The sequence below is a fragment of the Mustelus asterias genome, unplaced genomic scaffold (assembly GCF_964213995.1).
Source record: "Mustelus asterias unplaced genomic scaffold, sMusAst1.hap1.1 HAP1_SCAFFOLD_292, whole genome shotgun sequence".
Classification (NCBI taxonomy): domain Eukaryota; kingdom Metazoa; phylum Chordata; class Chondrichthyes; order Carcharhiniformes; family Triakidae; genus Mustelus; species Mustelus asterias.
The window spans coordinates 68,206-96,192 of NW_027590257.1; the positions used below are offsets into that span (position 1 = coordinate 68,206).

Sequence of the window (27,987 nt, forward strand, 5' to 3'; positions counted from 1 at the left end):
TGGGCGGTACAGACTGGATGGACCAAATGGCCTCCTCCTGCACTGCAGCAATTGGATGATTCTATGTTTCACAGAAAGATCTGTTATTACAATCCAGGCCGTGTCTGTGTAAACACTGCTGCAGCATCTAAATTACTGCAATCAAGCGCTTGTCTGAGTAAACACAGCACCAGATCTCTCTTCATGATGGGCCCTGTATGAGCATCTGACAAGGTGATGCATAACAGGATGGCGCATCACAGTAAAGCCCATGGAATTGGAGGAAGTGCGTTAGCGTGGATTGAAAACTGTCAGGCAGAAAACTGAGTTGGAATAAATGGCTCCTTTTCAGACTGGAAAGGTATAACTAGTGCAGCACCGAAGGCATCAATTCTTGGCTGACAATTGTTTTGTGACCTGGCAGAAGGAGGAGAATGTAAGGTTTCCAAATTTGCCGATGAAACCAAGTTCGTTGGACGGGCATGTTGTGATGGGGATATTGTGAAGCTGCAAAGGGATACAGATAGACTGGGTGACTAGGTGAAAACTTAGCAAGTGGAATTTAATGTGGGCAAGTGTGAGGTCATGCATTTCAAGGAGGTGGAATCAAAAGGCAGATTGTTGTCTAAAAGGAGAGAGACTGCAGGTGAGTTAAGTACAGAGAGATCCAGGTGTTTCATTGCATGAATCACTAAACGTTAGCTGGCATGTCCATCAAGCGGCAACACGGTTTTGTTTTGATTTATTATTGTCGCATGTATTAACATGCAGTGAAAAGTATTGTTTCTTGTGCGCTATGCAGACAAAGCATACCGTTCATAGAGAAGGAAACGAAAGAGTGCAGAATGCCGTGTTACAGGCATAGCTAGGGTGCAGAGAAAGATCAATTTAATGCAATGTAGGTCCATTCAAAAGTCTGATGGCAGCAGAGAAGAAGCTGTTCTTGTGTCGGTTGGTACATGATCTCAGTCTTTTGTATCTTTTTCCCGAGGGAAAAAGGTGGAAGAGAGAATGTCTGGGGTACAGTGGGGTCCTTAATTGTGCTGGCTGCTTTGCCAAGGCAGCGGGAAGTGTAGGCAGAGTCAGTGGACAGGAGCCTGGTTTGCGTGACGGATTCGGCGATATTCACGACCTTTTGAAGTTTCTTGTGCTCTTAGGCACAGCAGGAGTCAAACCAAACTTTGATATAATCAGAAAATGCTTTGAGGTGCAATTGTAAAAATTGGTGAGAGTCATAGCTGACATGCCAAATTTCCTTTGTCTTCTGACGAGGTGTTGGTGGACTTTCTTAACTATAGTGTCGGCAGAAGGGAACCAGGACAGGTTGTTGCTGATCTGGACACCTGAAAAATTGAAGTTCAGGATCCTTTCTACTTCGCCCCCGTTGCTGTAGACAGTGGTACATTCTCCTGTACGCTTCCTGAAGTCGATGACAATCTCCTTCGTTTCGTTGACATTGAGGGAGAGATTATTGTTGCTGCACCAGTTCACCACATTTTCTATCTCATTCCTGTACTCAGTCTTGTCATTGTTTGAGATCCAACCCACTGCGGTGGTGTCATCAGCAAATTTGAAAATCGAGTTGGAGGGAAATTTGTCCACACAGTCATAGGTGTAAAAGGAATAAAGTAGGGGACCGAGAACACAGCCTTGTGGGGCACTGGTGTTGATGAAGATCGTGGAGAAGGTGTTGTTGCCTATCCTTACTGATTGTGGTCTCTTCGCTCAGAGGTTCAGGATCCAGTCGCAGAGGGAGGAGCGGAGACCCAGGCAACTGAGTTTGGAGATGTGTTTTGTAGGAATAATGGTGTTGGAGGCTGAGCTGTAGTCAATAAATAGGAGTCTGAGAAATATTCGTTATCTAGTGTTCCAGCGTTGAGTGCAGGGCCAGGGAGATGGTGTTTGCTGTGGACCAGTTGTGGTGGGAGGTGAACTGTTGTGATCCACGGAGTCAGGAGGCTGGAATTGATTAATGCCATGACTCTCCTTTCGAAACACTTCATAATGATGGATGTCAGAGCCACCGGATAATAGTCATTAAGACATGCTGCTAGGCTTTTCTTTAGTATTGGGATAATGGTCGTTTTCTTTAAGCAAATAGGGACCACAGATTGTTGTAAAGACATGTTGAAAATGTCTGCGAATACCCCCACCAGCTGATCTGAGCATGATCTGAGTGCTTGTCCGGGTACCCCATCCGGGCCAGTCGCATTCCATCAGTTGACCATCGAGGAAGCTGCTCTCTAATCTGTAATGATGACCTCAGATACAGGTGGTACAATGGTTATAACACTGCTGTCTCATAGCACCGAGGAACCAGGTTCGATTCCCGGCTTGTGTGACTGTCTTTGCGGAATTTGTACGTTCTCCTCGGGTCTGCATGTGTTTCCTCCGAGTGCTCCAGTTCCTTCCCACACTCCAAAGATGTGCAGGTCCTGTTGATTGGTCATGCTAAATTGCCCCTTCGTGTCAAGGGGATCAGCAGGGCAAATACGTGGGCCTGGGTGGGATTGTGATTGGTGCAGACTTGATAGGCTGAATGGCCTCCTTCTGCGCAATTAAGTGAGGAGTTAAGAAGGAAAATGGCATTGATGCCTGTATGGTAAAGAGTTTGTTTAAAAATAGGGAACTTCCACTTTCATTCTGTCTAAGGTGGAGTGAGCAAGATCAGACAGTGTGTAACCCGGGGAGGATGGAGTCAGTGAGATCAGACAGTGTGTAATCCGGGGAGGATGGAGTCAGTGAGATCAGACAGTGTGTAACCCGGGGAGGATGGAGGCAGTGAGATCAGACAGTGTGTAATCCGGGGAGGATGGAGGCAGTGAGATCAGACAGTGTGTAACCCGGGGAGGATGGAGGCAGTGAGATCGGACAGTGTGTAACCCGGGGAGGATGGAGTCAGTGAGATCAGACAGTGTGTAACCCGGGGAGGATGGAGCCAGTGAGATCAGACAGTGTGTAACCCGGGGAGGATGGAGTCAGTGAGATCAGACAGTGTGTAATCCGGGGAGGATGGAGGCAGTGAGATCAGACAGTGTGTAACCCGGGGAGGATGGAGTCAGTGAGGTCAGGCTGTGTGTAACCCGGGGGGGATGGAGTCAGTGAGATCAGACAGTGTGTAACCCGGGGAGGATGGAGTCAGTGAGGTCAGGCTGTGTGTAACCCGGGGAGGATGGAGGCAGTGAGATCAGATAGTTTGTGAACTTGGTTAATATGTCGAATGATAATACTGTAATTGAAACATTTCCAACACTCCTGCTTCCCCTTCAGCATCTTTTGATGTTCGGTATGTGGCTAACTTGTCATTTTGATTCACACCGGCTCTATTTGACTCTCTTTCTCTTTTGGCATAATCAGATCTCCGGGGGAGCGCTGGATTAATTGTGAAAATCCACAGTTACAATTCAGCAGGGGTTGTGACCTGAAGAACTATAAGAGGTGAACCAGCACAGTATTGTGAGAGCGCCAGCCAGAGAGAACCCTTCACATTCAAACAGCTTCCATATATTTTCTGGAGAGGAAGGTAAGAGGAAGTTCCATTTACTCTGGTCCTGTTGCAAGTACAAAAAGATGATAAAGTGAGGTTGGAAATGCTGAGTGAGATATGGAGTGTGTGAGCACCAAGCACAATTATCCAGTGTAAGGCTGTGAGATGTACCATGAAGTTGGAGCAGTTTGTGTCTCGTGAAACACCGCGCCTGAATTTCACAAGCCCCCGACAGTGTCACGTTTTGGTGTTTAAAACACGCAATATTGGAATTGCAGTTTCATTGTTAAACAGAACTGGTTGACTGTTCTGGGTTAATCTTCCTCTGAACTGAACTGAGGGTGTGTTGTGGGAAATTCACCACTTCGGAGTCAGACTTGGAGGTTCAACAAACAGTTTTATTCAGACAAAGCTTTGGGAGAAGCGCTGGCACTCCACAGTACAGGCACTCACCTTCTCAACTACACAATGGTAGTTGAGCATCTTTTATACATTGTTAGATAATAGACAGTGTGGACATTAGCCGTTAGCACATCGTTACAAGTTGAGTAGACGGGTATGGACATCGACAGTTAACACATGGTTATACATAGAGTAGATACATATCTGCAGTTATGTCTTCCATCAATGGCTGATCTTGTTATATACATTTATACATTTATGTCCCTCATCAATAGCTGATCTTGTCATCAAACTCATTGTTCTGGGTCTGCTTTTATCTCAAGTTTAAGGTGCCTCAAGGTCTGACCTGTTTCCTGCAGTAATTTAAACACTAAAGGTTTTAACTCTTTATGTAATGTCTGTGCCCAAAGTCAGTGCCTCTTAATGTCTTTTCCCAGAGTCCATTTTGTGTGCCGGGTAACCATTTTGTCTCCTTTACTTTGATTTCTCTCCAACAGGGTGTGTGATGGTGGTTTTGTTATTTCCGTTTTCAGTTATTTTTGCTGAGCGATTTCCTGTGTTGCCAGGGTAACGATCTGACTGATCTCAGTACCAGAGGCAGAGGTGTGGACACCAACCGGTGGAGAGAAAGCAGCTGGGTGGGGGGCCAGGCGAGGGGATCAGTCCGTGTGAGGCAGATTCTGGAGATAGACAGAGGCGATGAGATATGTTAATCAGAAAGGAGAGAAAGTCCAGGGCGAACCGACACTGAGACAGACGGGGGTCAGGGAGAAGAGGAAAAACAGTGAGCTGGAGAGAGACACACTGATACAGACACAGGGAAGATAGAAATTGAGATGGGAAGTGAGGAAGCAGCAACGATAAAAAACAGGGAGCCAGTGGTGGGGCAATTTGTGTATATCAGAGAGGGCATTAGTAGTGTCGTGAGAGATGACCCTTAGTTCTTGAAGATCAAAGTGTAAAATCAGTTGGGTGGCCCTGAGTAACAGCCAGGGACAGAAACCATTGGTGTGAATTGCTTGTGCTCCCAATTTCCTTCCAACAAGCGCACAGGTGAACTCATCCTATTGGCAAACCAAATACATTAAATCTGATAAACTGAGGGACAAAATTAAAGCAGTGGCCCCTTAAGTCAGGAACTGTCCTCTGCAAAATAAAGCAAAGTGTAAAGGAAACTTAAAATATCAGATCAGCACGTGATTAAAGGGATCGATAATGGACGCCAGCCCCTGCCGGGCCTCAATGGTGCTTGTGGACTAAGCATGCTCCCTCTCCAGGGACACCCTGCCACGTATGTAGCTCCAGTCGAGGGGAAGACAGTCGTGTGGGACGATCATTTTTGTTGCCATCTGCCTGGGCCTAATTATGGCCAATCTAGCCAGGCCCAGGAGCAGGTTCACAGGGAGGTCCTCTGCCTTCCTCACCCCTACCCCTCCATACCAGGTGCCCGTAGATCAGGAGCGTGGGACTGAAGTGCAAACAGAACATCAATGAAAGTTATTTGGGGAACCAAAAGGGAGTGCAGCCGAAGACACTGAATGTAGACGTGGCCCACGGACTCCACAAGATCCCAAGAAGGGCAGGTTTCTTGTGAGCCAGTGAATCGGTACAATTTACGGTTGCGTGGTATCGCTGCGTGCACCAGCTTCCACCCCAGGTCCCCAATGTATTGGAAGAGGATCCCTTCAGAGGGGGACCTCCAGTGGGAACCTCCGCCGCCAGACAGCAGCAAGGCGAACCAAGGCGTGTGCGGGTGATGGGTGAGGATACAGTAGTGGAAGGTGTGCAGCAGCAGCCCAGACAGGAAACCCTTTGTGCTGAGGCAAAAGGCATGGAGGGCATTTCTGCAAGGCAGCTCAAACTATGGGGTGCAGATCCAGGAAGTGAGGTCTGGGTTTCGGGTCAATGTGAAGTTCCGCCCGAGCAGGTACGTTTAGACGGGATCCCATCACGCAGTTGTGCCTCCTCGAGACCACATGTGACGTCTTGTCCGAGCATGACCGTTCTCAGGTCATAGATTCCATTGGCCATGAGCTGAAAGTCCTCCACCACATACTCAGCAAGCTCGTGGGGTGTCATCCAGTCCACTCCACCACCAGCACGTCCCTGACCCTGTCACACAGCAGTCAGTCTTCCTCTCTGCCAGCCAACTGAAATGGTATTGGTGGAGGAGCAGATTCCACAGCAGCGGCTTCCGAACGACAGCTGCTACTCCAGACAGGGGAGAGATGTACCTCGAGGTGACCATGACCCAGACTTTCAGAAGGAGGGAGAGTAATTTCACACCTGGCGGAAGAAGTACATCGCCAGGGCACACCATTGAGGAGGGGATTCAACGAGGAGGTATCCCTGCAGGGTCTGAAGGTGGAAGGTCACCAGTGCCTGATCACCCTCCCTCAGCAGGAGACTCCGAACCACAGCAGTGACCCAGTGCGGTCTTTTCTCCCAGAAGAACTCTACGAGTGTTCTCTGGATGTTTATGACAAAGGTGGGGAGGGGTGGAAGTGACCAGCCGGTACCACAGCATGGAGGCAATCAGCTGGTTTATGATGAGAACCCGCGCCCTGTAAGATAGCACTCAGAGCAGTCCTATCCAGCTATTCAGACGAGCGGAGACCTTGGCCTCCAGCTCTTGACAATTCGCCAAAATGTTATTCAAATATGTGAAGCCGTGTTCCATCTTTGGACGTGACTTATCAGATGTTAATATCAAGTGGGATCGTAATGCTGTGATCATGTTGAATTCCAGAACACTTCTGAATGGCCCACTTCTGTTTAAAGTTGATTTATTAGTGTCACAAGTAGGCTTACATTAACACTGCAATGAAGTTACTGTGAAAATCCCTGAGTTGCCACGCTCCAGTGCCTGTGCGGCTACACTGAGGGAGAATTTAGCATGGCCAATGCACTGGACCATCATGTCTTTCGGACCAGGGTAGGAAACTGGAGCATCCCGAGTAAACCCACACAGACATGGGAGAAAGTGTGGACCCCTCACGGACAGTCACCCAAGCCAGGAATCGAACCCGAGTCCCTGGCGCAGTGAGGCAGTAGTGTTAACCACTGTGCCACCCGATTTGCTCCCTCCCTGAGCCATTTGATTTATTATTGTCACATGTATTAGTATACAGTGAGAAGTATTATTTCTTGCGTGCTATACTGACAAAGCATACCATACACAGAGAAGGAAAGTAGAGAGTTGGGTGTTATAGTCATTGTTAGGGTGCAGAGAAAAATCAACTCGATACAATGTAGGTTCATTCAAAAGTCTGGAGAGTTTAAAAGAGTTCGAATAGAGTTTTAGAACCAGAGAGTGAGAGGTAGAATTAGAGTGCAGGCTGCGCACAGCTCGCAAGGAGTCTGTCGCACCGTCTTGGATGAATTTTCATTTGCTCTTTCTCCTCCCTACCTGAAGCATTTGCTCTCTCTCTCCCTCCTCCCTCCCTGAACCATTTTGTTCTCCCTCACCTCCCTGAACCAGTTGCTCTCTGTTGTTGAACCATTTGCGCTCTCTCTCTGTCTGTGTTTATTCACTATTCCCTCTACTATTCCATCTCTTCTCCTTTCTCTAAAATAGCTATCACTGTCACATCACATTCTGAACTCTCTCGTTTCCTTCTCTATGAATGGTATGCTTTGTCTGTACCTTGCGCAAGAAACAATACTTTTCACTGTGTGCTCATACATGCGACAGTAATACATCAAACGTACTGGGTTTCTTTCTATCAATCAGTGACCATAATGAGGCTGAGCTCTCTATTGGCCAGGGACAGCTGATTGACATCTGGCTCCATGGATACGAGGAGGGGGGCAGCGTAATTCCTCCCTTGGGCTTCTCGCATGCGCAGGGACAGTCATGACCAGCAATGGGCCTGTGCAGAATCAAACCGGAAACAGGGCACGGGACCACTCAACACGCATGCATCAGCATGCTGTCTGAGCGTGCGCGAGAGGAAATGGTGACCGAATAACGGTGAGAAAGTGTTTGAAAAGAAACAGCCTCAGCACTGAAAATCTGGGTGATTCCAGTATATACTCAGTATTGATGGTCTGAATACAGACTATCAACACTGAGTATATCTGGGTGATTCTAGTCTGAATACAGACCATCAATACTGAGTATATCTGGGAGATTCTAGTCTGAATAAACACAGCATTAATACTGAGTATAACTGGGAGATTCTAGTCTGAATAAACAGCATTATAACACTGAGAATATCTGGGAGATTCTAGTCTGAATAAACAGCATTATAACACTGAGAACATCTGGGAGATTCTAGTCTGAATAAACACAGCATTAATACTGAGTATATCTGGGTGATTCTAGTCTGAATAAACACAGCATTATAACACTGAGAATATCTGGGAGATTCTAGTCTGAATAAACAGCATTATAACACTGAGAATATCTGGGAGATTCTAGTCTGAATAAACAGCATTATAACACTGAGTATATCTGGGAGATTCTAGTCTGAATAAACACAGCATTAATACTGAGAATATCTGGGTGATTCTAGTCTGAATAAACACAGCATTAATACTGAGTATAACTGGGTGATTCTAGTCTGAATAAACAGCATTATAACACTGAGAATATCTGGGAGATTCTAGTCTGAATAAACAGCATTAATACTGAGTATATCTGGGAGATTCTAGTCTGAATAAACAGCATTAATACTGAGTATATCTGGGAGATTCTAGTCTGAATAAACAGCATTATAACACTGAGAATATCTGGGAGATTCTAGTCTGAATAAACAGCATTAAAACTGAGTATATCTGGGAGATTCTAGTCTGAATAAACAGCATTATAACACTGAGAATATCTGGGAGATTCTAGTCTGAATAAACAGCATTAATACTGAGTATATCTGGGAGATTCTAGTCTGAATAAACAGCATTATAACACTGAGAATATCTGGGAGATTCTAGTCTGAATAAACAGCATCAATACTGAGTATATCTGGGAGATTCTAGTCTGAATAAACAGCATCAATACTGAGTATATCTGGGAGATTCTAATCTGAATACACACAGCATTAACACTGAGTATATCTGGGAGATTCTAGTCTGAATACACACAGCATTAATACTGAGTATATCTGGGAGATTCTAATCTGAATACACACAGCATTAACACTGAGTATATCTGGGAGATTCTAGTCTGAATACACACAGCATTAATACTGAGTATATCTGGGAGATTCTAATCTGAATACACACAGCATTAACACTGAGTATATCTGGGAGATTCTAGTCTGAATAAACAGCATTAATACTGAGTATATCTGGGAGATTCTAATCTGAATACACACAGCATTAACACTGAGTATATCTGGGAGATTCTAGTCTGAATACACACAGCATTAATACTGAGTATATCTGGGAGATTCTAATCTGAATAAACAGCATTAATACTGAGTATATCTGGGAGATTCTAGTCTGAATAAACAGCATTAATACTGAGAATATCTGGGAGATTCTAGTCTGAATAAACAGCATTATAACACTGAGTATATCTGGGAGATTCTAGTCTGAATAAACACAGCATTAATACTGAGTATAACTGGGTGATTCTAGTCTGAATAAACAGCATTATAACACTGAGTATATCTGGGAGATTCTAGTCTGAATAAACAGCATTAATACTGAGTATATCTGGGAGATTCTAGTCTGAATAAACAGCATTATAACACTGAGAATATCTGGGAGATTCTAGTCTGAATAAACAGCATTATAACACTGAGAATATCTGGGAGATTCTAGTCTGAATAAACAGCATCAATACTGAGAATATATGGGAGATTCTAGTCTGAATAAACAGCATTATAACACTGAGAATATCTGGGAGATTCTAGTCTGAATACAGATCATCAACACTGAGTATATCTGGGAGATTCGAGTCTGAATAAACAGCATTATAACACTGAGAATATCTGGGTGATTCTAGTCTGAATAAACAGCATCAATACTGAGTATATCTGGGAGATTCTAGTCTGAATAAACAGCATTATAACACTGAGAATATCTGGGAGATTCTAGTCTGAATAAACAGCATCAATACTGAGTATATCTGGGAGATTCTAGTCTGAATAAACAGCATTATAACACTGAGAATATCTGGGAGATTCTAGTCTGAATAAACAGCATCAATACTGAGTATATCTGGGAGATTCTAGTCTGAATAAACAGCATTATAACACTGAGAATATCTGGGAGATTCTAGTCTGAATAAACAGCATCAATACTGAGTATATCTGGGAGATTCTAGTCTGAATAAACAGCATTATAACACTGAGAATATCTGGGAGATTCTAGTCTGAATAAACAGCATTATAACACTGAGAATATCTGGGAGATTCTAGTCTGAATAAACAGCATTATAACACTGAGAATATCTGGGAGATTCTAGTCTGAATAAACAGCATTAATACTGAGTATATCTGGGAGATTCTAGTCTGAAAACAGATCATCAATCATAGAAACCCGACAGTGCAGAAACAGGCCATTCGGCCCATCAAGTCTGCACCGACCACAATCCCACCCAGGCCTTACTCCTACCCAGGCCTTTCTCCCATATCCCTACACATTTACCCGCTAATCCCTCTAACCTACGCATCTCAGGACACTAAGGGTCAATTTTAGCATGGCCAATCAACCTAACTCGCACATCTTTGGACTGTGGGAGGAAACCGGAGCACCCGGAGGAAACCCACACAGACATGAGGAGAATGTGCAAACTCCACACAGACAGTGACCCAAGCCGGGAATCGAACCCAGTTCCCTGGAGCTGTGAAGCAGCAGTGCTAACCACTGTGCTACCGTGCCACCCCATCCTGAGTATATGTCTCTCCACTTCCCTGAATTCTCATTCTATCTCTTCCTCTCTCTCCCTCTATATCTCCCTCCTCCTTCCCTGAACCAGTTGCGTCCTCCCTCTCTCTCCTTTCTCTTCCTCTCCCTCCTCCTTGAACCACTTGCCCTCTCTCTCTCCTCCTTCCCTGAACAATTTGCTCACTCTGTTGGCTCCCTCCCTGAGCAATTTGCACTCCCGCCTCCCCTCGATTTGATGTGTCCCTTGTCAATTATGAGGGCTCGGGTCAATTATGAGGTTCATTGCTGCCTCTTGCTGGCTGGGATTGTCTCCAATGGCAGCGAATCCACAGCGAGTCTATAAAATAATGAGGGCACAGATCAGCTGGATAGTTCATGTCTTTTCCCAAAGGTCGGGGAGTCTCAACCTTAGAGGGCAGAGGTTGAAGGTGAGAGGGGCAATTATTTCACACAGAGGGTGGTGAGTGTCTGGAACGAGGTGCCAGAGGGAGTAGTAGAGGTGGGGAAAATGTTGTCTTTTAAAAAGCATTGAGTTAGATGGGTCTAGAGGGATATGGGCCAAATGTGGGCAATTGGGACGAGTTTCGGGGTTTAAAAACAGGGGCAGCCTGGACAAGTTGGGCTGAAGGGCCTGTTTCCCTGCTGTATGTAAATCTGAATGATGACGCAATGAGGTGCCGCCCACTCAGTGACGTGGCTGGAAGCGGCCGTTAAACGGTTTCCGCGCGCGGCTGGAGGGGGCGTTGTGACGTCACTGCCGACGCACAGCACGTGACCTGGATCTGGCCAATCGGCGAGCGGGACAATCAGCCCGCCCGCCGCCGTCTCGAGTGCGGAGTTCAGGCGCCGCGCCGTTTCTCACTGCGTGTGCGGGGCTTTCCCAGCGGCGCTCACACCGAATCTTTGAGTCACGGTAAGGAATTAAATAAGAGAAAAAGTCTCCGCTTCAGCGGCGCCGACTCTCGCTGACTGGGATTGTCCCCAGTGGCAGCGAGTCGCTGCTTCATCACAAGCTGCCCGAGTGCGCCCGCGCACTGGCTGCCAATCATTCTGCTGGAGCGGCTTCCTATTGGCTGTGTTCATTTGACGGACAGCAGAACGCACCAATGGGGAATGAGGGTGCGGTGAGGTCCCGCCCACTCAGTGAGAGAGGCTCGCGGTCACGTGGCGCGGCCGTTGACGGTTTCTGCGCGCGGCTGGAGAGGGGGGTCTGAAGTCACTGCCCGCTCACAGCACGTGACAGGGAGCTGACCAATCGCCGGAAAGCAGCTGCCGCCGCCCCGGGTGCGCCTGCGCCAACTTCACTGCGGGAGGGCGCGGCCCGCTTCCTATTGTGCGCAGGCGCACTGCGGTTTGTTCACTGCGTATCCGGGTATTTCCGGGTTTGTGAATCACGGGGAGGAATTAACGGCCCAGAAAAAGTTTCAACTCCAACAACATTCAGCTTGAGGATTAAAATGGCGGTTTCCTGTGTAAATACAGCCCGTCTTTGTATCATATTAACAGAGCGGGGACGGTCAGTTACATTGTGGGCGGCGCGGTGGCTCAGTGGTTGGTGCTGCGGTCTCACAGCGCCAGGGAGCCGGCTTCAATTCCCGGCCTTGGCTCACTGTCTGTGTGGAGTCTGCACATTCTCCCCGTGTCTGCGGCCCTTTCCTCACACTCTCCAAACATCAGCAGCACAGGGGCACTGGCCAGGCTCAGTTGCTGCTCAGTGTCAGGGGGGATTAGCAGGGTCAACACGGGGAGAGGGTCTGGGTGGGATTGTGGGCGGTACAGACTGGATGGACCAAATGGCCTCCTCCTGCACTGCAGCAATTGGATGATTCAATGTTTCAGAGAAAGATCTGTTATTACAATCCAGGCCGTGTCTGTGTAAACACTGTGCTGCAGCATCTAAATTACTGCAATCAAGCGCTTGTCTGAGTAAACACAGCACCAGATCTCTCTTCATTATTTCAGTCTGGGCCCTGTCTGAGCATTTGCAGCACATGAAACTAAATTGTTTTGTGCGGCTGTAAATCAACAAATGCAAGGAAACTGACAGAGCTTGATTGAATACGAGGATACGTGCACATTCACAGTGCAACACGTGTATTGCCACAGCAGCCCCAAATCCCAAACTCTATAGAATCATAGTATTATACAATCCCTCCAGTGCAGAAGGAGGCCATTCGGCCCATCGTGTCTGCACCGACCACAATCCCACCCAGGCCCTCCCCCCACATATTTACCCGCTGATCCCTCTAACCTACGCATTTTAGGATTCTAAGGGGCAATTTTTAACCTGGCCAATCAACCTAACCCACACATCTTTGGACTGTGGGAGGAAACCGGAGCACCTGGAGGAAACGCACGCAGACACGAGGAGAACGTGCAAACTCCACACAGACAGTGTGTAATCAGGGGAGGATGGAGTCAGTGAGATCAGACAGTGTGTAACCCGGGGAGGATGGAGTCAGTGAGATCAGACGGTGTGTAACCCGGGGAGGATGGAGTCAGTGAGATCAGACGGTGTGTACCCCAGGTAGGATGGACCGATTAGCGAGAGGCAACATGGTTTTGTGAAGGGGAGGTCATGTCTCACTAACTTCATCGAGTTTTTTGAGGAAGTGACGAAGATGATTGAGGGTAGGGCAGTGGATGTTGTTTATATAGACTTCAGTAAGGCGTTTGACAAGGTCCATCATGGCAGACTGGTGGAGGTGAAGTCGCATGGGATCAGGGGTGAGCTGGCAAGGTGGATACAGAACTGGCTCAGTCAAAGAAGACAGAGGGTAGCAGTGGAAGGGTGTGTTTCTGAATGGAGGCCTGTGACAAATGACGTTCCTCATGGATCAGTGCTTGAACCTTTGCTGTTCGTAACATATATATATAAATGATTTGGAGGAAAATGTAACTAGATTGATTAGTAAGTTCGTGGACGACAGAAAAGTTGGTGGATTTGCGGATAGCGATGATGACCATCAGAGGATACAGCAGGATATAGATCAGTTGGAGACTTGGGCGGAGAGATGGCAGATAGAGTTTAATCCAGACATATGTGAGGTAATGCATTTTGGAAGGTCTAATACAGATAGAAAATATACAGTAAATGACAGAACCCTTAAGATTATTGATTGGCAGAGGGATCTGGGTGGACAGGTACACAGTTCACTGAAAGTGGCAACGCAGGTGGAGAAGGTAGTCAAGAAGGCATACGGCACGCTTGCCTTCATCGGTTGGGGCATTGAGTTTAAAAATTGGCAAGACATGTTGCAGCTTTATAGAACCTTAGTTAGGCTGCGCTGGGAACATAGTGTTCAATACTGGTCGTCACACTACCAGAAGGATCTGGAGGCTTTGGAGAGGGTACAGAAAGGATGTTCCTGGTATGGAGGGCATTAGCTATGAAGAGAGTTTGGAGAAACTTGGTTTGTCCTCACTGGAACGACGGAGGTTGAGGGGCGACCTGACAGAAGTCTACAAGATTATGAGGGGCATGGACAGAGTGGATAGTCAGAAGCTGCTTCCCAGGGTGGAAGAGTCAATTATTAGGGAGCACAGGTTTAAGGTGCGAAGGGCAAGACTTAAAGGAGATGTACGAGGCAAGTATTTTTACACGGAGGGTGGTGGGTGTCTGGAACTCACTGCCGGGGGAGGTAGTCGAAGCAGATACGATAGTGAGTTTCAAGGGGCATTTGGACAAATACGTAAATAGGATGGGAATAGAGGGATAGGGTCCCTGGAAGGGTTGGGGATTTTAGTTAAGTCAGGCAGCATGGTCAGGCTAAGAGGGCCTAAGGACCTGTTCCTGTGCTGTAATTTTCTTTGATGCAGTCAGACAGATCAGACAGTGTGTAACCCGGGGAGGATGGAGTCAGTGAGATCAGACAGTGTGTAACCCGGGGAGGATGGAGTCAGTGAGATCAGACAGTGTGTAACCCGGGGAGGATGGAGTCAGTGAGATCAGACAGTGTGTAACCCGGGGAGGATGGAGTCAGTGAGATCAGACAGTGTGTAACCCGGGGAGGATGGAGTCAGTGAGATCAGACAGTGTGTAACCCGGGGAGGATGGAGTCAGTGAGATCAGACAGTGTGTAACCCGGGGAGGATGGAGTCAGTGAGATCAGACAGTGTGTAACCCGGGGAGGATGGAGTCAGTGAGATCAGACAGTGTGTAACCCGGGGAGGATGGAGTCAGTGAGATCAGACAGTGTGTAACCCGGGGAGGATGGAGTCAGTGAGATCAGACAGTGTGTAACCCGGGGAGGATGGAGTTAGTGAGATCAGATAGTTTATGAACTTTGTTCATATTTCGAATGATAATATCGTAATTGAAACATTTCCAACACTCCTGCTTCCCCTTCAGCATCTTTTGATGTCGGGTATGTGGCTAAATTGTCATTTTGATTCACACTGGCATTATTTGACTCTCTTTCTCTCTTGGCAGAATCAGATCTCCGGGAGATCGCTGGATTAATTGTGAATATCCACAGTTGCAATTCAGCAGGGATTGTGCCCTGAAGAACTATAAGAGGTGAACCAGCACAGTATTGTGAGAGCGCCAGCCAGAGAGAACCCTTCACATTCAAACAGCTTCCATATATTTTCTGGAGAGGAAGGTAAGAGGGAGTTCCATTTACTCTGGTCCTGTTGCAAGTACAAAAAGATGTTAAGGTGAGGTTGGAAATGCTGAGTGAGATATGGAGTGTGTGAGCACCAAGCACAATTCTCCAGTGTAAGGCTGTGTGATGTACCATGAAGTTGGAGCAGTTTGTGTCTCGTGAAACACCGCGCCTGAATTTCACAAGCCCCCGACAGCGTCACGTTTTGGTGTTTAAAACACGCAATATTGGAATTGCTGTTTCATTGTTAAACAGAACTGGTTGACTGTTCTGGGTTAATCTTCCTCTGAACTGAACTGAGGGTGTGTTGTGGGAAATTCACCACTTCGGAGTCAGACTTGGAGGTTCAACAAACAGTTTTATTCAGACAAAGCTTTGGGAGAAGCGCTGGCACTCCACAGTACAGGCACTCACCTTCTCAACTACACAATGGTAGTTGAGCATCTTTTATACATTGTTAGATAATAGACAGTGTGGACATTAGCCGTTAGCACATCGTTACAAGTTGAGTAGACAGGTACGGACATCGACAGTTAACACATGGTTATACATAGAGTAGATACATATCTGCAGTTATGTCTTCTATCAATGGCTGATCTTGTTATATACATTTATACATTTATGTCCCTCATCAGTGGCTGATCTCGTCATCAAACTCATTGTTCTGGGTCTGCTTTTATCTCGAGTTTAAGGTGCCTCAAGGTCTGACCTGTTTCCTGCAGTAATTTAAACACTAAAGGTTTTAACTCTTTATGTAATGTCTGTGCCCAAAGTCAGTGCCTCTTAATGTCTTTTTCCAGAGTCCATTTTGTGTGCCGGGTAACCATTTTGTCTCCTTTCCTTTGATTTCTCTCCAACAGGGTGTGTGATGGTGGTTTTGTTATTTCCGTTTTCAGTTATTTTTGCTGAGCGATTTCCTGTGTTGCCAGGGTAACGATCTGACTGATCTCAGTACCAGAGACAGAGGTGTGGACACCAACCGGTGGAGAGAGAGCAGCTGGGTGGGGGGCTAGGCGAGGGGATCAGTCCGTGTGAGGCAGATTCTGGAGATAGACAGAGGCGATGAGATATGTTAATCAGAAAGGAGAGAGAGACCAGGGCGAACCGACACTGAGACAGACGGGGGTCAGGGAGAAGAGGAAAAACAGTGAGCTGGAGAGAGACACACTGGTACAGACACAGGGAAGATAGAAATTGAGATGGGAAGTGAGGAAGCAGCAACGATTAAAAAACAGGGAGCCAGTGGTGGGGCAATTTGTGTATATCAGAGAGGGCATTAGTAGTGTCGTGAGAGATGACCCTTAGTTCTTGAAGATCAAAGTGTAAAATCAGTTGGGTGGCCCTGAGTAACAGCCAGGGACAGAAACCATTGGTGTGAATTGTTTGTGCTCCCAATTTCCTTCCAACAAGCGCACAGGTGAACTCATCCTATTGGCAAACCAAATAAATCAGATAAACTGAGGGACAAAATTAAAGCAGTGGCCCCTTAAAAAGTCAGGAACTGCCCTAAGCAAAATAAAGCAAAGTGTAAAGGAAACTTAAAATATCAGATCAGCACGTGATTAAAGGGATCGATAATGGACGCCAGCCCCTGCCGGGCCTCAATGGTCCTTGTGGACTAAGCATGCTCCCTCTCCAGGGACACACTGCCACGTATGTAGCTCCAGTCGAGGGGAAGACAGTCGTGTGGGACGATCATTTTGGTTGCCGTCTGCCTGGGCCTAATTATGGCCAATCTAGCCAGGCCCAGGAGCAGGTTCACAGGGAGGTCCTCTGCCTTCCTCACCCCTACCCCTCCGTACCAGGTGCCCGTAGATCACGAGCGTGGGACTCAAGTGCAAACAGAACATCAATGAAAGTTATTTGGGGAACCAAAAGGGAGTGCAGCCGAAGACACTGAATGTAGACGTGGCCCACGGACTCCACAAGATCCCAAGAAGGGCAGGTTTCTTGTGAGCCAGTGAATCAGTACAATTTACGGTTGCGTGGTATCGCTGCGTGCACTAGCTTCCACCCCAGGTCCCCAATGTGTTGGAAGAGGATCCCTTCGGAGGGGGACCTCCAGTGGGAACCTCCGCCGCCAGACAGCAGCAAGGCGAACCAAGGCGTGTGCGGGTGATGGGTGAGGATACAGTAGTGGAAGGTGTGCAGCAGCAGCCCAGACAGGAAACCCTTTGTGCTGAGGCAAAAGGCATGGAGGGCATTTCTGCAAGGCAGCTCAAACTATGGGGTGCCAGATCCAGGAAGTGAGGTCTGGGTTTCGGGTCAATGTGAAGTTCCGCCCGAGCAGGTACATTTAGACGGGATCCCATCACGCAGTTGTGCCTCCTCGAGACCACATGTGACGTCTTGTCCGAGCATGACCGTTCTCAGGTCATAGATTCCATTGGCCATGAGCTGAAAGTCCTCCACCACATACTCAGCAAGCTCGTGGGGTGTCATCCAGTCCACTCCACCACCAGCACGTCCTTTACCCTGTCACACAGCAGTCAGTCTTCCTCTCTGCCAGCCAACTGAAATGGTATTGGTGGAGGAGCAGATTCCACAGCAGCGGCTTCCGAACGACAGCTGCTACTCCAGACAGGGGAGAGATGTACCTCGAGGTGACCATGACCCAGACTTTCAGAAGGAGGGAGAGTAATTTCACACCTGGCGGAAGAAGTACATCGCCAGGGCACACCATTGAGGAGGGGATTCAATGAGGAGGTATCCCTGCAGGGTCTGAAGGTGGAAGGTCACCAGTGCCTGATCACCCTCCCTCAGCAGGAGACTCCGAACCACAGCAGTGACCCAGTGCGGTCTTTTCTCCCAGAAGAACTCTACGAGTGTTCTCTGGATGTTTATGACAAAGGTGGGGAGGGGTCGAAGTGACCAGCCGGTACCAGAGCATGGAGGCAATCAGCTGGTTTATGACGAGAACCCGCGCCCTGTAAGATAGCACTCAGAGCAGTCCTGTCCAGCTATTCAGACAAGCGGAGACCTTGGCCTCCAGCTCTTGACAATTCGCCAAAATGTTATTCAAATATGTGAAGCCGTGTTCCATCTTTGGACGTGACTTATCAGGTGTTAATATCAAGTGGGATCGTAATGCTGTGATCATGTTGAATTCCAGAACACTTCTGAATGGCCCACGTCTGTTTAAAGTTGATACAGACGCAGGGAAGATAGAAATTGAGATGCGAAGTGAGGAAGCAGCAACGATAAAAAACAGGGAGCCAGTGGTGGGGCAATTTGTGTATATCAGAGAGGGCATTAGTAGTGTCGTGAGAGATGACCCTTAGTTCTTGAAGATCAAAGTGTAAAATCAGTTGGGTGGCCCTGAGTAACAGCCAGGGACAGAAACCATTGGTGTGAATTGTTTGTGCTCCCAATTTCCTTCCAACAAGCCCACAGGTGAACTCATCCTATTGGCAAACCAAATAAATCAGATAAACTGAGGGGCAAAATTAAAGCAGTGGCCCCTTAAAAAGCCGGGAGTCGCCCCAAACAAAATAAAGCAAAGTGTAAAGAAAACTTCAAACATCAAATCAAAAGGTGATTAAAGGGATGGATGTCAGCCCCTGCTGGGCTTCAGTGATGCCCGTGGAGTTCGCATGCTCCCTCTCCAGGGTCGCACTGCCACATATGTAGCCGCAGTAGAGGGACAGACAGTCGGGTGGGACGACCCTCTTGGTTATCCTCTGCCTGGGCCTGCTTATGGCAAATCTAGCCAGGCCCGGGAGCAGGTTCACAAGGCGGTCCTCTGCCTTCCCACCCCCACCGCTCCGCACCAGGTGCCCGTCAATCAGGAGCGTGGGACTGAAGTGCAAACAGAACATCAATGAAATATTTTTTGGGTAATGAAAAGGGAGTCCAGCCTAAGACAGTGAATGTAAACGTATCCCACAGATTCCACAAGACTGCAAAGAGGGCAGGATACTTGGGAGCCCGTGAACTGGTACAATTTATGGTTGCGTGGTACTGCTGCGGGCATGAGTCTCCACTCCAGGACCCCAACGTATCGGAAGTGGATCCCTTCATAGTGGGACCTCCATTGGGAATCTCCGCCGCCGGACGGCAACAAGGCGCACCAGGGAATGTCTGGCGAGGGCCAGTAGTGGAAGGTGTGCAGCAGCAGCCCAGACAGGAAACCCTCCGTGTCGTGGCAAAAGGCACAGAGAGCATTTTCACAAGGCAGCTCAAACTATGGGGTGCCAAATCCAGGAAGTGGGGTCTGGGCTTAGGGCCAATGTGAAATTCCGTCTGAGCACGTGCATGCTGAGATGGGATCCCACCGCAAGTGTGACGTCGGGTCTGGGCACGTGAACAGACTGGGAATAGAGGGATACAAACGGATGGTCTTGTTAGGTACACATGATCGGTGCAGGCTTGGAGGGCCGAAGGACCTGTTCCTGTGCTGTCCTGTTTTTTGTGCTTTGTTCTTTGACGGTTCTAAGGTCATAGATGTCATTGGCCATGAGCTGAACCTCCACTGGTGCATATTCAGCTAGCTCATGGGGTGTCATCCAGCCCACTCTGCCACCACGCAGCACGTCCCAGACCCTGGAACCCAGCAGCAACAGCCTTCCTCTCTGCCAGCCACCTGAAATGGTATTGGTGGAGGAGCAGATTCCTGAGCAGCGGCTTCCGAATGACAGCTGCTACTCCAGACAGGAGAGAGATGTGGAACAAGGTGACCATGACCCAGACTTTCAGAAGCTCCTTGTAAAAGATGGGCAACACTTGCAGGGAGCCAAGGAGACCGCTCAGGTCTGTGAACGGGAGCTGCATGTCATAGTTCAGGCCATGCACCTGGCGGAAGAAATACATGGCCAGGGTACACCATCGAGGAGGGGGTTCAAAGCAGAGGTTTCCCTGCAGGGTCTGAAGGTGGAAGGTCCCCATCTGGTTGTGAAGGCAAACCAGTGCCTGATCGCTCTCCCTAAGCGGGAGATTCAAACACAGCAGTGACCCAGTGCAGCCTGTTGTCCCAGAAGAACTCTCCGAGCGTTCTCTGGATCTTTGTGACAAAGGTGGGGAGGGGTCAGAATGAGCAGCCGGTACCACAGCATCGAGGCAATCAGCTGGTTTATGACGTGAATTCGCACCCTGAATCGCCCACTTCTGTTTAAAATGTATTTATTAGTCTCAAAAGTAGGCTTACATTAACACTGCAATGAAGTTACTGTGAAAATCCCCCAGTCACCACACTCGTGCTCCTGTTCGGCTACACTGAGGGCAAATTTAACACGGCCAATGCTCACAACCAGAATGTCTTTCGGACGGTTGGAAGAAACTGGAGCACCCAGAGGAAACCCATACATACATGGGAGAAGGTGAGGATTCCTGACTAACAGTCACCCCAGCCAGGAATCGAACCTGGATCCCTGACGCAGTGAAGCAGTCGTGCAAACCACTTGCCACCGTGCCACCCGATTTGCTCTCTCTCTCCTCCCTCCCTGAACCATTTATTATTGTTACATGTATTAGTGTACAGTGAGAAGTATTCTTGCATGCTCTATGGACAAAGCATACCATTCAGAGAGAAGGAAAGTGGAGAGTGCCGTGTTATAGTCATTGTTAGGGTGCAGAGAAAGATCAACTTAATATGACGTAGGTTGATTCAAAAGTCTGATGGAGACTTTAAAGGAATAGGAGTTTTAGAAGCATAGAACGATAGTGAAATGTAGATTTGGAGGGTTTGCTGGGCACAGCTCGCAAGAGGTCACCACACTCTGGCACCATCTTGGATTAATTTGCATTTGCTCTTTCCCCCTATCTGAAGCATTTGCGCTCTCTCGCTCTCCTCCCTCCCTGAACCATTTGCTGTCTCTCTGTCCTTGAACCATTTGCGCTCTTTCTCATTCTCTCTCTCTCTTTCTGTCTGTCCCTGAACTATTCTCTCCTCCTCTCTCGAAAATATCTATGACTGTCACAGTACATTCTGAACTCTCTCGTTTCCTTCTCTATGAATGGTATGCTTTGTCTGTATCTTGCGCAAGAAACAATACTTTTCACTGTGTGCTCATACATGTGACAGTAATACATCAACCTTACTGGGTTTCGTTCTATCAATTAGTGATTATAATGAGGCTGAGCTCTCTATTGGCGAGGGACAGTTGATTGACATCTCGCTGCATGGATACGAGGAGGGGGTCAGCGTAATTCCTCCCTTGGGCTTCTCGCATGCGCAGGGACAGTCATGACCGGCAATGCGCCTGTGCAGAATCAAACTGGAAACAGGGCACGGGACCACTCAATGCGCATGCGCTGGCATTCCGTCTGAGCGTGCGCGAGAGGAAATGGTGACCGATTAACAGTGAGAAAGTGTTTGAATAGAAACAGCCTCAGCACTGAGAAAATCTGGGTGATTCCATCCTGAATGCAGACCATCAATACTGTGTGTCTCTGGGTGATTCTAGTCTGAATAGACACAGCATTATAACGCTGAGTATATCTGGGTGACTCTAGTCTGAATAGACACAGCATTATAATACTCAGTATATCTAGGTGATTCTTGTCTAAATACAGGCAGCATCAACACTGAGTATATAAAGTTAAAGTTAATTCATTTGTCACAAGTAAGGCGTTGCATTTTAAATTCTACAAGAACAGTTTCAAGCCAGTATTTCTATTTCCCCGTTGAACTGGTGTTCCATTATAAAGTATCAAAGACTGATTCAGACCAGTATTCTTATTTCATCGTTTGAGTGGTTTTGCATCTTCAAGAATACCTGACAAGTTCAGAGTATTCTTATTCCCCGTCTTCCTGCTCTCCTTCTGGGTTAGGTAGAAAGCAATCAGAATTTAGGGAACTAGGTGGAAAATTAGCAGACAGGACCTCGCGTGTAATAAGACCAGGATTACCTGCGAGGGAGTACAGAAATAGCGAAATAAGACAGATCACCCTGTTACTCTTTATCCATCCAGCATGGCTGGAAAGATGGTGCAGGAGGGAATGCTTCAGATTTCAGGGACAGTGGGACTTGCTCTGTGGGGGATGGCATGTGTAGAAGGGGGACAGATTGCACCTGAATATAGTTGATCCCGAGTTCCTTGAGTGTCTTGCCAGTGTTGTTGTGAGGGCTTTTTCCTAAGTCATCTGGGGTATGAGAAATATGGAGGAATAATAGCGTGCGCAAAGAGACTGTGTCCGTCTCTGTGGCTCGGGAGGGTAAGGGGCAGAGCGGGAGGGCAATAGTTATTGGGGACTCGTTAGTTAGAGGGATAGATAGGAGGTTCTGTGGCAGCAAAAGAGACTCACGGATGGTATGTTGCCTACCAGATGCCAAGGTCCGTGACGTCTCAGACCGTGTTTTCTGGATTCTGAAGGGGGAGGGGAAACAGTCACAAGTCGTGGTACACATTGGTACCAATGACATAGGTAAGAGAAGGGACGGGGATTGAAAGCAGGAATTTCTGGAGCTGGGCTGGAAGCTGAGAGCCAAGACAAAACATGTGGTCATCTCTGGTACGTTGCCGGTGCCACGTGATAGCGAGTTGAGGAACAGGGAGAGAGTGCAGTTAAACATGTGGTTGCAGGGATGGTGTAGGAGGGAGGGTTTCAGATACGTGGATAATTGGAACACATTCTGGGGAAGGTGGGACCTGCACAAACAGGACGGGGTGCACCTGAACCAGAGGGGCACCAATATCCCAGGAGGGAAATTTGTTACGGCTTTTCAGGGGGGTTTAAACTAATTTGTCAGGGGAGTGGGAAAAGGAGTTGTAGTCCAGAAGTCAGTGAGGGTGGTGAGGTATTGGGGAAGGTATCAGGGTCAAGGGTGGGTACCGGTAGACAGGAAGGTGGGTTGAAGTGTGTCTACTTCAATGCAAGGAGCATCCGGAACAAGGTAGATGAACTTGGGGCGTGGATTGGTACTTGGGACTACGATGTTGTGGCCATTACGGAGATGTGGGTAGAACAAGGACAGGAATGGTTGTTGGACGTTCCGGGGTATAGATGTTTCAGTAAGTGTAGGGAAGCTGGTAAAAGAGGTGGAGGAGTGGCATTGTTAATCAAGGATAGTTTAACGGCTGCAGAAAGGCACTTCGAGGGGGATCTGCACACTGAGGTAATATGGGCTGAGGTTAGAAATAGGAAAGGAGCGGTCACGTTGTTAGGAGTTTACTATAGGCCCCCAAATAGTAATAGAGATGTGGAGGAAGAAATTGCTAAGCAGATTATGGATATGTGTGGGGGTCACAGGGTAGTTGTCATGGGGGACTTTAACTTTCCAAATATTGATTGGAACCTTTGTAGGTCAAATAGTTCGGATGGGGCAGTTTTTGTGCAGTGTGTGCAGGAGGGTTTCCTGACACAATATGTGGATAGGCCGACAAGAGGTGAGGCCACATTGGATTTGGTACTGGGAAATGAACCGGGCCAAGTGTTAGATTTGGTTGTGAGAGAGCACTTTGGAGATAGTGACCACAATTCGGTGTCTTTTGTTATTGCAATGGAGAGGGATAGGGCCGTACGGCAGGGCAAGGTTTACAATTGGGGGAGAGGTAATTATGATGCGATTAGGCAAGAATTAGGGGGCATAAGTTGGGAACAGAAACTGTCAGAGAAAGGAACGAATGAAAAGTGGAACTTTTTCAAGGAACAAATACTGGGTGTCCTTGATAGGTATGTCCCTGTCAGGCAGGGAGGAAATGGCCGAGTGAGGGAACCATGGTTCACGAAAGAGGTGGAATGTCTTGTGAAAAGGAAGAGGGAAGCTTATGTAGGGATGAGGAAACAAGGTTCAGATGGCTCGATTGAGGGTTACAAGTTAGCAAGGAATGAGCTGAAAAAGGGGCTTAGGAGGGGACACGAGAAGTCCTTGGCGGGTCGTATCAAGGAAAACCCCAAGGCTTTTTACTCTTATGTGAGGAATAAAAGAATGACCAGGGTGAGGTTAGGGCTGGTCAAGGACAGTAGTGGGAACTTGTGTATGGAGTCAGTAGAGATAGGCGAGGTGATGAATGAATACTTTTCTTCAGTGTTCACCAAGGAGAGGGGCCATGTTTTTGAGGAAGAGAAGGTGTTACAGGCTAATAGGCTGGAGGAAATAGATGTTCGGAGGGAGGATGTCCTGGCAGTTTTGAATAAACTGAAGGTCGATAAGTCCCCTTGGCCTGATGAAATGTATCCTAGGATTCTTTGGGAGGCAAGGGATGAGATTGCAGAGCCTTTGGCTTTGATCTTTGGGTCCTCGCTGTCCACGGGGATGGTGCCAGAGGACTGGAGAATGGCGAATGTTGTTCCTCTGTTTAAGAAAGGGAATAGAAATGACCCTGGTAATTATAGACCGGTTAGTCTTACTTCGGTGGTTGGTAAGTTGATGGAAAAGGTCCTTAGAGATGGGATTTACGACCATTTAGAAAGATGCGGATTAATCCGGGATAGTCAGCATGGATTCGTGAAGGGCAAGTCGTGCCTCACAAATTTGATAGAATTTTTTGAAGAGGTAACTAGGTGTGTTGGTGAAGGTAGGGCAGTTGATGTCATATACATGGATTTTAGTAAGGCGTTTGATAAGGTCCCCCATGGTCGGCTTATGATGAAAGTGAGGAGGTGTGGGATAGAGGGAAAGTTGGCCGATTGGATAGGTAACTGGCTGTCTGATCAAAGACAGAGGGTGGTGGTGGATGGAAAATTTTCGGATTGGAGGCAGGTTGCTAGTGGAGTGCCGCAGGGATCAGTGCTTGGTCCTCTGCTCTTTGTGATTTTTATTAACGACTTAGAGGAGGGGGCTGAAGGGTGGATCAGTAAATTTGCTGATGACACCAAGATTGGTGGAGTCGTGGATGAGGTGGAGGGCTGTTGTAGGCTGCAAAGAGACATAGATAGGATGCAAAGCTGGGCTGAAAAATGGCAAATGGAGTTTAACCCTGATACATGTGAGGTGATTCATTTTGGTAGGACTAATTTAAATGTGGATTACAGGGTCAAAGGTAGGGTTCTGAAGACTGTGGAGGAACAGAGAGATCTTGGGGTCCATATCCACAGATCTCTGAATGTTGCCACTCAAGTGGATAGAGCTGTGAAGAAGGCCTATAGTGTGTTAGCTTTTATTAACAGGGTTGGAGTTTAAGAGCTGTGGGGTTATGCTGCAACTGTACAGGACCTTGGTGAGACCACATTTGGAATATTGTGTGCAGTTCTGATCACCTCACTATAAGAAGGATGTGGAAGCGCTGGAAAGTGTGCAGAGGAGATTTACCAGGATGCTGCCTGGTTTGGAGGGTAGGTCTTATGAGGAAAGGTTGAGGGAGCTAGGGCTGTTCTCTCTGGAGCGGAGGAGGCTGAGGGGAGACTTAATAGAGGTGTATAAAATGATGAAGGGGATAGATAGAGTGAACGTTCAAAGACTATTTCCTCGGGTGGATGGAGCTATTACAAGGGGGGCATAACTATAGGGATCGTGGTGGGAGATATAGGAAGGATATCAGAGGTAGGTTCTTTACACAGAGAGTGGTTGGGGTGTGGAATGGACTGCCTGCAGTGATAGTGGAGTCAGACACTTTAGGAACATTTAAGCGGTTATTGGATAGGCACATGGAGCACACCAGGATGATAGGGAGTGGGATAGCTTGATCTTGGTTTCAGATAAAGCTCGGCACAACATCGAGGGCCGAAGGGCCTGTTCTGTGCTGTACTGTTCTATGTTCTATAATACTGGGAGAGTCAGATAGCACTAGTCTGGAGAGTAGTAATAGGTGAAGGCGGATTAAGGGTGAAAGTAATGTTGTTGAAATCAGGGTTTCGACACATGTATGTGAATGTGCCGAGTATAACAAATGAGATTGGTGAGTTACGGACACAGATTCCGGTGTGGAAGTTTGATGCTCTGATGATGACAGAGACTTGGATCCAGGAAAGGCAGAACTGGGTACAAGGTGTTTAGAAAAGCTGGGACTGGAAGGAAAGGAGGAGGAGGTGGCGGTACTGGTTAAGGGAGAGCTTCGCAGTGCTGGAGAAACAGCATGTCCCAGCGGATTCAAGGACAGTATCAATTTGGTTAAAGCAAAGGAAGAAATAAAGGCGCATTTATATTGCTTCTGTGTAGACTACAGACCACCCAGAATATATCTGAATTCATTGCTGGAAAATGCAAAAATTATAGTTACAATTTCATTACCTGAATGTATACTTGGACAGTAGGAGTATAATGGGTGGAGGGGGGTCAGAGGATCCAATATATGAGCAATCTTCGACAATAATGAGCCTGCAGTTCACCAAGAAAGGCTGCACTGTCGGACCTGCTTCTCGAAAATGAGGTGGGCCAAGCAGATCAAGTGTCAAATGTCATTGAGCAGATAGTCATAGAATCCTACAGTGCAGAAGGCCATTCAGTCCATTGAGTCTACACCAACCACAATCCCACCCAGGGCCTATCCCCACAACCCCATGTGTTTACCCTGGCTACACCCTCTGACACTAAGGGGCAATTGCGCATGGTCTATCCACCTAACCCGCACTCTGTTGTACTGTAAGGTTTAGGGCGTTAATAGAGAAGGACAAAGGGCAATGCAGAGCATCAACACTTAACTCAGGGGAGAGACACCTTCAGTGGAGCAGGCACAAAGCTGGTTTATTTAGACTGCAATGAAGGAATGGGGGTAAACTAGGTGAGCGATGGGTTACGTTCAGAAAAGAAATGATCCGGGCACGGACAAGTTATATCCCCTCGAAAGTGAAAGGGCAAACGATACCAGAGATCCCTGGATGAAAAAAAGAGAGAAATTAAGATCAGGAAGAAAAAAAATGTGTGTATAACTAGTGTCATGTATAAAATTCAGTTGAGAACAGAAAGAGATACAAAAGGTTCAGAGTGGAGGGGAAAAATCACATTCGAAAGACGGAGACAACGCTGACAGCCAACATAAAGGTGAATCCCAACGTCTTCTATAGTCACATACTTCCCACTTGTCACCATATTACAATGTAAGGCGAATAGGTACCATAAAAGGGAATTTCTGCTTGGAGCCCAGGGCATGCTGAGGTATTAAATGAATACCTTGTGCCTGCCTTTACCAAGGAGATATATGCTACGAATGCCATGGAAACACGAGAAACCTCTGTCACAAGAGGGTTCAGAATTGATAAGGAGGAATAGATTGTCAGTACTGAAAGTTGACAAGGCACCAGTGGCAGATAAGATGTGTCCAAAGATATTGAAGGATGAGAATGGAAATTGCAGAGGGCCTGGCCATAATCTTCTGGTTTCCTTGGACTCCAATGAGGTACCAGAGGACTGGAGAATTGTAAATGTTACAGCCTTGCTCAAAGAAAAGGTTTTAAGGACCATCCATGCAAGCACTGGCTCGTAAGTTTAATATCTGTTTTATTATTGTCACATGTATTGGCATGCAGTGCAAAGTATTGTTTCTTGCGCGCTATACAGACAAAACATACTGTTCATAGAGTACATAGAGGAGAATATAAGAACTAGGATCGAGAGCAGGCCATCAGGCCCATCGAGTCTGCTCCACCATTCAATAAGATCGTGGCTGACCTTTTTGTAGACTCCGCTCTACTTACCCGCCCACTCTCCATAACACCCAATTCCTTTACTGTTGAAAAATCTATCTTTGCCTTAAAAACATTCAACGAGTTAACCTCAACTGCTCCACTGAGCAGGAAATTCCACAGATTCACAGCCCTTTGGGTGATGAAGTTCCTGCTCAACTCAGTCCTAAATCTGCTTC

General features: G+C 47.3%; 1 protein-coding gene across 15 annotated transcripts in view; it reads left to right on the forward strand.

Annotated features, from left to right (window-relative positions):
• LOC144486167 (NACHT, LRR and PYD domains-containing protein 3-like) overlaps positions 1-27,987 on the forward strand; it is a 131,866-nt gene that overhangs the window by 12,425 nt on the left and 91,454 nt on the right. For 8 of the 15 annotated variants that reach the window (XM_078204242.1, XM_078204245.1, XM_078204256.1 and 5 more), the window contains 2 exons: positions 3,337-3,502; positions 15,135-15,306. The gene's annotated coding sequence lies outside the window, so the exon portion shown is untranslated. Of the gene's footprint in view, positions 1-3,336; positions 3,503-11,497; positions 11,616-12,071; positions 12,175-15,134; positions 15,307-27,987 lie in introns of those variants that run through there. The other 7 variants (XM_078204246.1, XM_078204247.1, XM_078204255.1 and 4 more) reach the window with 6 other exon arrangements.